Source organism: Erythrolamprus reginae, chromosome Z (genome assembly GCF_031021105.1).
Source record: "Erythrolamprus reginae isolate rEryReg1 chromosome Z, rEryReg1.hap1, whole genome shotgun sequence".
NCBI lineage: Eukaryota > Metazoa > Chordata > Lepidosauria > Squamata > Dipsadidae > Erythrolamprus > Erythrolamprus reginae.
In genome coordinates this window covers 38,464,457-38,477,385 of record NC_091963.1, presented here as the reverse complement: position 1 = coordinate 38,477,385, position 12,929 = coordinate 38,464,457, and the positions used below count along the sequence as shown (strand labels likewise).

General features: G+C 40.7%; 1 protein-coding gene across 1 annotated transcript in view; it reads left to right on the top strand.

The window, feature by feature from the left end:
* THSD7A (thrombospondin type 1 domain containing 7A) overlaps window positions 1-12,929 on the top strand; it is a 367,936-nt gene that overhangs the window by 80,154 nt on the left and 274,853 nt on the right. Inside the window, exon 5 of the mRNA XM_070730018.1 lies at window positions 7,786-7,858. The gene's annotated coding sequence lies outside the window, so the exon portion shown is untranslated. The remainder of the gene's footprint in view (window positions 1-7,785; window positions 7,859-12,929) is intronic.

The following is a 12,929-nucleotide window of genomic DNA, read 5'->3' as shown; positions in this document are numbered from 1 at the left end:
ACCGCAACAATAAAAGCATTTAAGGAGCAATAAAAAACCCAACATCCCCCCAAAATACGAGCCAAGTAATCCAAAGAAACACTGTCTGGTAACATAAGCACTGGACTCACTCAATGCTTGGAGAATAGCCAGCTTTTAAAAGCCTTCCAGAAGGCTAGAGAAATCTGTTGGATCTCAGGTGCAGATCTTGCCCTTGAGTAAGTACACTTTCAGCCCTTTGGATGTCAACCTTTAAGGAAAATGACTTGAAAGCAGCGGTGGGCTACAAGATGGAACACTAAATTGCACTCGCCGCGGTGGCTCATAAGTTCTTGCAGGACCAGCGCGATTTTGCTGCTACACCTGTGAAGGTAGCAAAATCGAGCACAGAGCCGCAGGTAAAACCACGATGAAACATGGGCGCAATTTTGCTACCTCCACAGGTGCAGCAGCAAAATCACACTGGTCCCGCAAGAACTTACGATCCGCGGCGGCGAGCGCAATTTAGCATTCCGGCTCGTAGCTCATCGCTGCTTGAAAGGCATCCACCTTACCTAATTTGATGGAATGAACAGATGCTCTCAGAGAAAGGGAGTTCTTCAGGTAAACTGGCCCCATGCTATGCAGAGCTTTAAATATGACAACCAGCACTACTATGAATTGAATTTAAAGTTGTGAAAATAAACATGTATTATATGAATTAAACAGGATAATAAAGAGGTAGTTTGAAATATTTTATATATAAGTCCTTGAATCTCAAAAGGGAGTTATTTTAATTAATTAATTGAAACATTTATACCCCTCTATTTTCATAAATGTTAAAATATAGTTAAGCAATACATATTAAAAATCTAAAATACTACTAATCAAAATATAATAATGGAAAGGCTCCGATTTTTTAGCAGTACCAGTAGGATAGGGCCAGACTGGATAGGGCCAGGGAAAACAACAGATCTTTACCACTGATAAACAAATGCTTTTGGTATCAGCCCAGCTTCCAGAAAGAAAATGTTCCAAAGCAGAGGATGCTCCAGCAAAGCAGAGGCGGATTCTTCCCAGTTGAGACCGGTTCATCTGAACCAGTAGCAACCCATTGGTGACGTCAGGGAACCAGTTCAGTTGGTGCCAGTCCGTGGGTGCTGCCATATTTTTTAAAAAGAAAACTGACAGCAAGTTTGCTTTTAAGTTAGAACCCACCCCTGAAACAAAGCATATTTATTTATTTATTTATTTATTTATTTATTTATTCATTCATTCATTCATTCATTCATTCATTCATTCATTCATTCATTCATTCGATTTTTATGCTGCCCTTCTCCTTAGACTCAGGGCGGCTTATAACATGTTAGCAATAGTACTTTTTAACAGAGCCAGCCTATTGCCCCCACAATCCAGGTCCTCATTTACTCACCTTGGAAGGATGGAAGGCTGAGTCAACCTTGAGCCGGTGATGAGATTTGAACCGCTGACCTTCAGATCTACAAGTCAGCTTCAGTGGCCTGCAGTACAGCACTCTACCTTCTAATATCTTCTACCTCCCCACAAATCTCCTCCCTCAAATATGGGTACTGAGGAGATCCTAATATGCAGACAGGCACATACCTGGGAGGAATGTTCTCAAATACTGACATTCTCAACTATGTGGAACAGTGGTGTTAAACTTGTGACAACATGTTGTCACATGATGTATCACAACTCCCCCCCCCTTTGCTAAACAGAGTGGGTGAAGCCAGCTGGCAGCATATCCAGCCCATGGGCCAAGAGTTTGACCACCCTTGGTGTAGAACCTTGAGTATCTGTTGGTATGTCTCAGTGCAGTTAGACTACGAGACCTTCGACATAAGCAGAGATTAAGGAAGAGTGTGGATGTGTGATACAGCCAGTAACGACACAGACTTAGTATGCTGAATAAATACTATTTACATATATACATAAAGCAGAAATAATCTACAAACTGCACAAAGCAAGCACTAAGCAAAATATACTCCTCCCTCAAGATAAAGGCAAAAGGTGAATGAGCAATCCAGCATCATTGACAGGAGAGAGTACTGGCGCCCTCTTATGGCTAGCCAGCCAAAGTCCTTAAAGTGATATTACAACTGTAAAAGGATAAACTACAATAGGCAGTTTAACAGACATGGCAATCCCAAATAACAGTATGTACCATGTACTAACAGTATCATTACAAACTCTTGGGTCTGATTAGTAAAATACAATAGAATTCATTTAGTGTCTCAAGGGCTCTAAAAATCTTCCTGATTATAACCTCATTGTTGTCTTTTGTACTACTGTCAGCTTCTGTGCCATCTTTAGACTCCTATAAAGAATATTGAAGTAGTTTAACCGAAAAGTTATCAGAGCATGGGCTACAGCATGGTATTCAGCCTGATTCGGACCGGTTCAGGCCAACTGATAGTAGCGACCTGCAGGTGGGTGGGCCCACCATCTGCCCATTCACTCTAGCACTATGCAGTCTTATTTAGCCATGTTTTCAAACCACACCCATATGAGCCGGGGTGGCACAGCAGGTAGAGTGCTGTACTGCAGGCCACTGAAGCTGACTGTAGATCTGAAGGTCAGCGGTTCAAATCTCATCACCGGCTCAAGGTTGATTCAGCCTTCCATCCTTCCGAGGTGGGTAAAATGAGGACCCGGATTGTGGGGGCAATAGCCTAGCTCTATTAAAAAATGCTATTGCTAACATGTTGCAAGCCAAATAATTGAATCTAGCAGAACATCAAAGCTCTGCAACTACTCTTTCAGACTTACTTAAGTCCCATAATTTCTCTATTTTCATGAGTAGGAAAGATAAACCTAGACTATTCTGATGAATTCACTCATTGTGTTTGCATAGCATGTGTGACAAAATACATCACCATGGGACCCCATAACCTGACATTTGGGACTGAGCAATATTTCACTGTCTGGAAAAGAACTGCTGAAAATCACGGCTTTCTACTTCCATTCCTAGATAGTCACCTCAATAGGAAACTATGGTATCAAAAGCCACTGAGAGAGATCAACAGCATTGTACTTTCACTTCTGGTCATGATTTCATGCAGTTGCTTTCCAAGAAGCTATGGATGCAGGTATTCTGTGATCTTCTGTGGGGGATCATGTATTTGTTAAATGGTTGTAAATACATTAGTTTTAATTTGTTCTTTAGCAATCAGTTATAGTTTTGAAAAGGTCTTGCTACTTTTTTATGATAGAGTCTGAAGGATGAAGTTTGCAAGTGAGCAGTAGTTTAGATTAAAGCTAGTAAGCCTGATAATGAACAATAGAGGCATGTTTTTATTAGATTAGAAATATTATTTCTTAGAACTCAAGGTGCAAATTATGCTGTGCCATAATGTTTCTTTCAAGCACGTAAGATAAAATTAACATATCTAAATTGGATCAGCCTGAATAGGTTTCCCTGCTGTTTCATCTTCTCAGCTGCAATCAGGCTGTAAATGCCCGCAGGTGGATCCAAACAGTAATTTCAAGTCCATTTTCAAAAGTCTTACTCCAGTAAATAATTATAGTAACTTCACATTGATTCTGTGCAGTAAATGTCATCAAAAATATTCTGCATACACCACACTGAAAGCTAATTTGAATTGCAAATATAAATAGTTTTCATTCATTTTGTTCCTAAAAACAATTTCAATTAAATTAATGTTTTTTTAAATATATATTAGAAGTTTTTTAACACATCTCTATCACAAAATGATAGAATTATGCTGATTATAATATAATTAATATGTAAATCAATAAATTATGGCCAAAGAGATCTAGGCTCCTGATAGTTTGAACCCCAAAGTCATTTGGTGACTATGAACCAGTGGTGGGTTGTTCCCAATTCGACCCGATTCGGCGAACAGGTAGTGACAGGATTTAGAACCCACTACTACTACGAACATGCCTGTTACACCCATCCTGTATTTTAAGATTGTTGTGAAGATGAAATGGCTGATTGTGAAAATATTAGATAAGCACTATTTCTGGAAGAAAAGGGATGGTGAAATTACAATGAATAAAATAGTTTTCATTTACTTCTTTTTCTTGAAAATCCACTCTCCAGAACAACCATGAAAAGTGTTAAACCCAAGGGGCATGAATGGTACCTGACTTCTATGTGCTGGATTTGAACATTGTATTTCATCTAATTGCACAATATAAAATAAATAGTTAAATAAAACTATTAGCATGCTAGTGTTTTACGCAAGCTAGGAATGTTGCTAGATTTTATCTTTCTTTTATTGCTTTTGTGCTTTTTAATGTTCTCATAACTCAGGTGTGCTGAAAGTTCATTTTTCGCCCATACAGTGACCAGGACAGATTATTTTGGGAGTGGGAGAAGATTTTATTATTTGTGGAGTAAAGAGGCAAAATTGATATTCAAATATCTTATTTATCATCTTCAATTTTTAAACCATTCTGGAAAGATCTCCAAAACTTGATATCACCCACTTGTTAATACAGTTCTGAATAATACAAGTAAGGCAGGTGAAATTATTGCACTCTTATGCTATCAGTAATTTTTTGGTTCTGCATATTACAAAAGTTGTGTACTTGAGAGAAATGATGATGTACTAAGCAGCAAGAAAAATAGAGGGGAAACCTAAATTTGGGTATAAGATTGCATAAATTTGGTAAAATGATAAATTGGTAATTATGTTTATGTCACTCTCTTATGCTATGTACTATAATTTCTCTAATTTATAGCATATGCAATAGAAGGCAATGTACTGCATTCCTAAATGTTTTTTAATTTAAGCAGTGTCTAGATTTAAATTTGCTTAACTTTGTTTGACTGCAATGCTATATTATGTAGCTTTAGGGCATACAAAGTTAAGATATCTAAAGCAACTCAGATCGAGAACTCACTGAAGATTTATGTGATGGAGCCTACAAGAATCCATATGAGTAGAAAAGGAAGCTGAATAAATAAGGGAGCAAGTTGGAAAGATTCAAAGGAAGTGAGAAGGCAAGATTGATTAGCATAGCAAGGAGATACCTTTGGAATAATTGACAGGTGGAAAATGTCTCAGAACAGAAAAATGGGTGCCTGATTTGACCCTAGCTACTTTTTAATCCTGGACCTTTGGTAAATGCTTCAGAACAAAACATTCTTGTCTTGTTATAAGAGTAGCACTATAGCATTTCCAGTGTGACAATAGGGAAATGTTTAAGGATTTAGCTACATGCAAAGATTTTTTTAAAGGATGCAGAATCCTGAAAAAATAATGTGTGCCAGTACTATAATGTTCTGGTTCAGCCACTTCTAAGAACATTTCTATGGAGCTTAAACAATAGCACAATTAAATGAACATTTTTTTGAAATGACAACTGTTCATGCTTATAATTTTCAATGTGAATAAAGAATAGACTTTAATGTATTTCTACAGGAGTGATTTCCCAACTGTGTTATACCTACTTGAATTTTTATAAGGCAAGGAGAAAAATCCAACTTACCCAGTCTAATTAATGCATAGTAGACATGAGAAATGTAAAATTCATTGAAAACTACATGTAGCAGTAGGGAAGATTGGGTAGCATTTTATTATACTAATGCTTAATTACTAGAAATGAATCCTTTACATGAAGAACTGGTATTTTAAACTATATTTGAAACTATTCCATATAACATACATTTGCATTTATTTTAATAATTACAACCAACCCCCCTGCCCTTTGCATTTCCTCCACTGTTGAAAGCTCATGAAATATTTGGTAAATTTAGTTTGCTCCAAGCTAAGATACTTGTACTTAGTTTCTAAGCTGACCTGATAGAAAGATTTTCATGAAGCTTAAAATTAATAAGAAAAGAAGATAAAAAGAGTCTTGTTTTGTTCCTTCTGTCATTTTTTCTTGACATGTTTTAAAAATCTCTCTCTCTGAAATTGGAGAGATAAAAATAACACATCTTCAGATGGGAAGACATCTGAAACTTCTGATAAACATGGACACACATATTTTGAAGGAAAAAATGTTACTCTGCTGCATAGGATAGGATAGGATATGGTAGGGTAAGGTAGGGTAGGGTAGAGTAGAGTGGAGTGGAGTAGAATAACAGAGTTGAAAGGGACCTTGGAGGCCTTCTAGTCCAACCTCCTGCTTAGGCAGGAAACTACACAACTTCAGACAAATGGTTATCCTACATTAGTGATGGCGAACCTTTTTTTCCCCTTCGGGTGCCAAAAAAAGCATGGGCATGCGTTATTGTGCATATGCGAGTGCCCACACCATAATTCAATGACCTCGGAGGGCGAAAACAGCTTCCCCTGCCTCCTGGAGGCCCTCTGGAGGCCGGGAATGGCCTGTTTTCCAACTTCTAGTGGCCCAGTAGCTTGTGTTTTGTCCTCCCCAGGCTCCAAAGGCTTCCCTGGAGCCGGGAGAGGGTAAAAACACCTTCCCCCATCCCCCTGGAAACTCTCTGGAAGCCTCTGTGTGAGCCAAAAATCAGTTGGCCATGCACATTGGAGCTAGGTTAGGGCAATGGCTCGCGTGCCAGCAGATATGGCTCCGCGTGCCATGTGTGGCACCCGTGCCATAGGTTTGCCATTATTGTCCTACATCTTGTTAAAAACTTCCAGTGTGAGAGCATTCACAACTTCTGGAGGCAAGCTGTTCCACTGATTGTTTTAACGTCAGGAAATTTCTCCTTAGTTCTAAGTTGCTTCTCTCCTTGTTCAGTTTCCATCCCTTGCTTCTTGTGCTGCCCTAATGTGCTTTGTACAATAGCTTTGTGGCAGCTCTTGAGATATTGAAACACTGCTATCATGTCATCCCTATTTCTTCTTTTCATCAGACTAGACATACCCACTTCCAGCAAATGTTCTTTATAGGTTTTAGTCTCCAGTCCCCTAATCATCTTTGCTGTTCTTCTCTGAACTCTTTCTAGAATCTCAACATCTTTTCTAAGAGGTCTGTAAGGGGTGTGCATAATCGCACTCCTGTGCCTACCGTCCATGTCCTTCTGTCCTACTATCCTTTTTATCACTTCTTTATACTTTGTTATGTTAATACAAACTATAATTCTATACTTGTATGACAAATATATAATAAATAAAATAAACGCATGGTGGCAACAAAACTGAATGCAGTATTCCAAGTGTAGCTTCACCAAGGCATTATAAAGTGATATTAACACTTTGTGTGATCTTGATTCTATCCCTCTGTTAATGCAGCATAGAACTGTGTTGGCTTTTTTGGAAGCTGCAGCACACTCATAGTTAAATGATTGTTCCTGCTACTTTAGCAGATATTGATAATGAACAGGAGGACCAGCAGCTCCCTAGTATCCTCAATATCAGACTGTATTTTCCTACATTGTCTTCTATGACTTCTTTTGTCAACTTGGAGCCAGGAATATAGGAAATAAAATGTGTAAACAGAGATAGAAATGGTGCTTTTCTTTTTTCAGTTTGGCTCACTCTGAAAACTATTTGTAAGGCAGAGGGCAACAATTAAGGAGGGAAAGGCAATATCATCACCAGGTAGTGCATAGCTTGTTGTAATAATTAGGTAAATGAAGGTTTAAAAGTAAAACCATACCAAAAACATCAGGATTTTGGAAGTTGCATAATGACTTTTGTGACAAAGGTATTTGTGCATGTATGTGTAAGTGTCTAGCAATGCTATACAGTATTATTCTTAAATCGTACTGGCAGTATCAAATTACGACACAATAGGAAGTTTTAAAAAAGTCTGTATGTACAGGGAGTTCATCTACCACAAGCTAGACAATATGCATCATGAATATAAATTTGGTTTTTTTTTAAAATACAATAATTATTTGCACTCTTATTTATCTTGCAGGAGAGTTCTGACCTTCGAGTTCCTGATATTTGACGTTCTTGGACATCAATAGAGTGGGCTGCAGTAAAAAGTGGTAATTTGTTGCCTTCTTTCTACCTTTTGATCTTCCCAGTTTTATTTGTGTTCTTAGATAATGGGCTTCATAGAAGGCATAGCAGAGAATTGGGAGATTTTGGGGGGTTGATTCTATCCAGACTATTCATGCTGGATCCTCAACTTTGTCCTCTTTTTCCATTTCATTATTGTGTATGTTAGAAAAAGTAGAGCTAGGGTAGGGTTGGTATTTGAAGACCATTGTTGGATTTCATCCTTCAGGCCTAAAAAATGCATAATCATTTGAAGGATCCACAATCCTGTGATCCTTGGCATGAAGTTCGTAGGTTACAAGTGTATTCTTCAGCAAAAGTTACAAATACTGTATTGTATTGTGCAAAACAATACACTTGTTTTGAATTGATGTGCATTCTTTATTTCTTATAATAATCCAATTGATAATATTTAAAAGAAATATTTTTCTGTGAAAGATTTTATGTGAGAGAAACATAGAATATGGAAAGGTTTGGATCTTATAGTTCAGCCTCTTGCCCATGGCAGGTGATAACAAATGTCTATCGTCTCATCTTGAAAACCTCTAGTGATGGAGCATCCAAAACTCTCTATTACACTGATTAATTGTTCTAATTGTCATGAAAAGCAATTTTGTTTGGAAGAATTAACATAAAAGGAAATCAGGCTGTCAAAGAACACAGTGAATGGAATTCACTATCAGAATTGATACCAGACAGAGCATAGAAAAATTCTAAGAAATAATGCAAGATTGGAAGATGTGGAGAGCCTTTGCTTATAGAAATACTAAGAGTCAGACTTGACTGAATGGATAACTTCATTATCAACTGTCAGGAAATGTCTCCTTAGTCCTAGGTTGCATTTCTCTTTAATGATTTTCCATGTCTTACTTCTTGTCCTGCTTTCACATACTTTGGAAAATAAATTGACCTCCTCTTCTCTGCGGCAGCCCCTTAAGTACTGAGAGATTGCTTTCATCTGATCCCCTACTCCTTTTCTTTATTAGACTAGGCATACTTAGTTCCTAAAATTGTTTATTATATGGCTTAGCAATGTCACCTTTGTTGCTCTTCTCTGCACTTTTTCTAGGGTCCCAAGATGGGTTTTTTGTATTGTGGTGACCAGAACTGGATGCAGTATTCTAAATGTGGTCCTGCCAGTGCAGTATAAATGTTACTTCATGTGATCTTGAAACTACCCATCTGTTACCCAGTGAAATGTAGGATTGCATTAGCTTTTTTAGCAGATGCAGCACACTGCTGGCTTAAAGTTAAGGTTGTCTACTAGCACATGTAGCTCTCACTCAGAATTGATACTACTGATCCACATATTACCTATTCTACAGTATATTTTTGCATTTGTTTTTTCTTTCCTGTATGAAGGACCTTAATTTCTTTATCACTGAATTCTATTTAGTTGGAAAGGGCCCAGTGTTCAAGTCTGTCAAAATCCTTCTGAATCTTGAGTTTATCACCTAAAGTGTTTGCTAGTGGTCCCCCCCCCCCGACTTGATATTATCTAAAAATTGGATGTGTTCTGCTATTTCCTCATGAAGAAGTTGAAGAGTACTGGGTCTAAGACAGAAACTTGAAGTGCCCTGCTGCATGCTTCCCAATTAGAGGTAATTGCCCAGGAAGTGGAGTAACGACGCTGAGACAGTAGCTGGATTTTAATAATGGGTCACTTTATTAATTAGCCTAAATTTTAATAACATCAATTTGAATAACATCAATTTAAATAACGTAATTCAGACGTTATAACAGTGTAAACAAAGGACCTGCAGAGGCCAACAACTAATGGGGTGGAATTTACCTGTCAAAACATTCACGGCGACTCTTGGGCATAACTCCTTGCTGATCCAGGTGAAGGTAGCCACCTTCACCTGTATCCGAGCCACAGCCATAAGCATGTGGGAGGAGCTCACTGTTCAAACCCCGAGGGAAATTGGATAAGGTGAGTCCCATGGGCATCCCCTCTCCAATCCCTGAAGTTGTACGCACCTCTAGTTCATGGGGAGAGGCGGCCCATCATCTTGAAAAGATGCCCAAAAGGAGAACGCTCAGTTGTTCCTACTGTCCATTTCCGCCCATAACCTGCCAAACCCCAGTGACCAGAGGGAAGCCAAATTAATTTATTTTTATTTATTTATTTTATTTATTACTTAGATTTGTATGCCGCCCCTCTCCGAAGACTCGGGGCGGCTCACAACACATGGAAACAAATCATAAATAATCTGACAGATTTAAAATATTTAAAGATTTAAAAAAGACCCCATATACTAACAGACGTACACAGAAGCATGCCATATATAAATTAAACATGCCCAGGGGGAGATGTTTCAGTTCCCCCTTGCCTGATGGCAAAGGTGGGTTTTAAGGAGTTTACGGAAGGCAGGAAGAGTAGGGGCAGTTCTAATCTCCGGGGGGAGTTGGTTCCAGAGGGCCGGTGCCGCCACAGAGAAGGCTCTTCCCCTGGGGCCCGCCAACCGACATTGTTTAGTTGACGGGACCTGGAGAAGGCCCACTCTGTGGGACCAATCCAATGTATCTCTACATTGCGCCGCACCCCCTAACCAGTCCATCCTTAATGACAGTGTGGAATAGGCTAAAAAACAGCCACACCAAGGAGAGACCGCCAAAAATTCCTATTCGGCCCCGAGGTGACCCAGTCTAGGCACACTGTATGATAGAAGAGGGTGGGCGGGTGTTCGCTTTCAGGTTAGCCGAGGGCAAAAGGAGGAGGTCTGCTTCAAGCCACCCTTAAATAGGGCAGCTTAGGACTTCCTCCCAGGTCCAAGAGGCAGCGCACCGGCCTGGTGCGCTGCCAGAAGCCGAACTTCTGTTTTTTCCCGGAAGCCGGAAATGAGCACCGGCATCGTCTCCCCGGCTCCGGGGGCAATTTTGGTCGGCTTTTTAAGGCGCCGGCCGTGCATTTCCATTGAGGACTACTTACTGACTGTGGTTGGTCAGTGAGTTGTGAATCAACCTATCGTACATGCTGTATCTTACGTGTAGTAGACTATGGGTTACTTTGACAAATTCCTTAATTGAAGTTGAAGTGAAATACTGTATACTTACAGCATTTCCCTTAGCCACTAATATAGTCACTTTTTCAAAGAAATTAATAAAATTTGTCTGGCATAATTACTTTTGACAAACTTATACTGGCTCATATTAAACTATTTGTTCATTTCTAGTTGCTTACATATGCCCTGCTCGATTATCTTTTTCCAAGATCTTCCCAGGTGTTGATATCAAACTTCTTGTAGATTCCTAGATCCAACTTTTCCTCCTTTTTGTAGATGAAAATCATATAGACTATTTTCTAATCTTCTGATATTTCCTCAGGGCTCCAGGACCGTTGAAAAATATAGTTCAATGGTTCTGAGATCATGTCTGTCAGCTCCTTCAGAATGTGGAATATAATCTATAGTATTTGGTCATGGCAATTTAAACTCATCTAAAGTTGATAGGCATTCTCTTACCATTTTCTTGCCTACTTTGACTTGCATTCTTATGTAGTCTCCTATGATCATAGGATATTTTAGGATATGAGCAGGGGTGGGTTAATGCCCAGACAGGGAGGAATGCAGTGGGGTAGCGAAAATGGAGCTCCACCCCAGAGCACCCAATTTGCACTGAAATATGTGGAAAGAAAATGCAGGGCATCCTGCATATTCCATGCCCACATTGTGGTAGTAAAAATTTTGGTAGCCCTTCATTGGATATGAGAGAAGTAGGCGCATAGTTCTGAGATGATCAAGCAACTGGGTATATAAAACAGAAAAGATTAAGCAGAAAATGTGATACTTCTCTTTAGGTTAAAATATTCTGACTACAGTAATACCTCGTCTTACGAACCTAATTGGTTCCCGGGGGAGGTTCGTAAGGCAAAAAGTTCGTAAGACGAAACATTGTTTCCCATAGGAAACAATGTAAAATGAATTAATGCGTGAAAGAAAAAAACCGCCAAAAACCGCCGCTGTCCGGCTGTCACCTTTTGAAATAGCTGGGCGCTTCTCAGCATTCTCCCAATGCCGAACCCGGAAGTTTGGCAAAGGTTCGGGTTTGGGTGGCCGCCGAGAAGCCCCGCTGCCTGGCTGTCACCTTTTGAAACAGCCGGAGGGCTTCTCGGCGGCCACCCGAACCCGAACTTTTGCCGAACTTCCGGGTTCAGCATTCGGGAGGCCTCCGAGAAGCCCTGCCGCCCAGCTGTCGTCTTTGGAAACAGCCAGGGGGCTTCTCGGTGGCCTCCCGAACGTCGAACCCAGAAGTTCGGGTTTGGCGTTCGGGTTCGGGTGGATGCCGAGAAGCCCCCCGGCTGTTTCAAAAAGCAACAGCCAGGTGGTGGGGCTTCTCGGCGGCCACCCGAACCCGAACTTTTGCCGAACTTCCAGGTTCGGCATTTGGGAGGCCGCCGAGAAGCCCCACTGCCCGGCTGTCACCTTTTGAAACAGCCGGGGGGCTTCTCGGCATTCCCATGAATGCCGAACCCGGAAGTTCAGCAAAAGTTTGGGGTTGGTGTTCAGGTTCAGGAGGACGCTTAGAAGCCCCCCCTCCCAGCTGTTAGCTTTTCAAAAGAGCCATGGAGCTGTCGGGCCGGTCAGGAGGCTGGAAAGGAGATGGGGAATCCCAATAAGGAATTCCATGGGGGAACTTTGACGTCACAAAGATGTCCTTCCTGGAGTCCACGTTTCGTCTGGCCAGGAAGGACGTCTTTGTGATGTCAAAGCTCTGCCCATGGAATTCCCTATTGGGATTCCCCACCTCCTTTCCAGCCTCCTGACTGGCCCGACAGCTCCACGACTCTTTTGAAAAGCTAACAGCAGGGTGGCGGGGCTTCTCAGCGTCCTCCTGAACCCAAACACCAACCCCGAACTTTTGCCAAACTTCCGGGTTCGGCATTCGGGAGAATGCTGAGAAGTCCCCCGGCTGTTCCAAAAGGCGATAGCCAGGCGACGGGGCTTCTCGGCGGCCTCCTGAATGCCGAGCCCGGAAGTTTGGAAAAAGTTCGGGTTTGGCGTTTGGGTTCAGGAGGACGCCGAGAAGTCCCCCAGCTGTTTCAAAAAGCGACAGCCG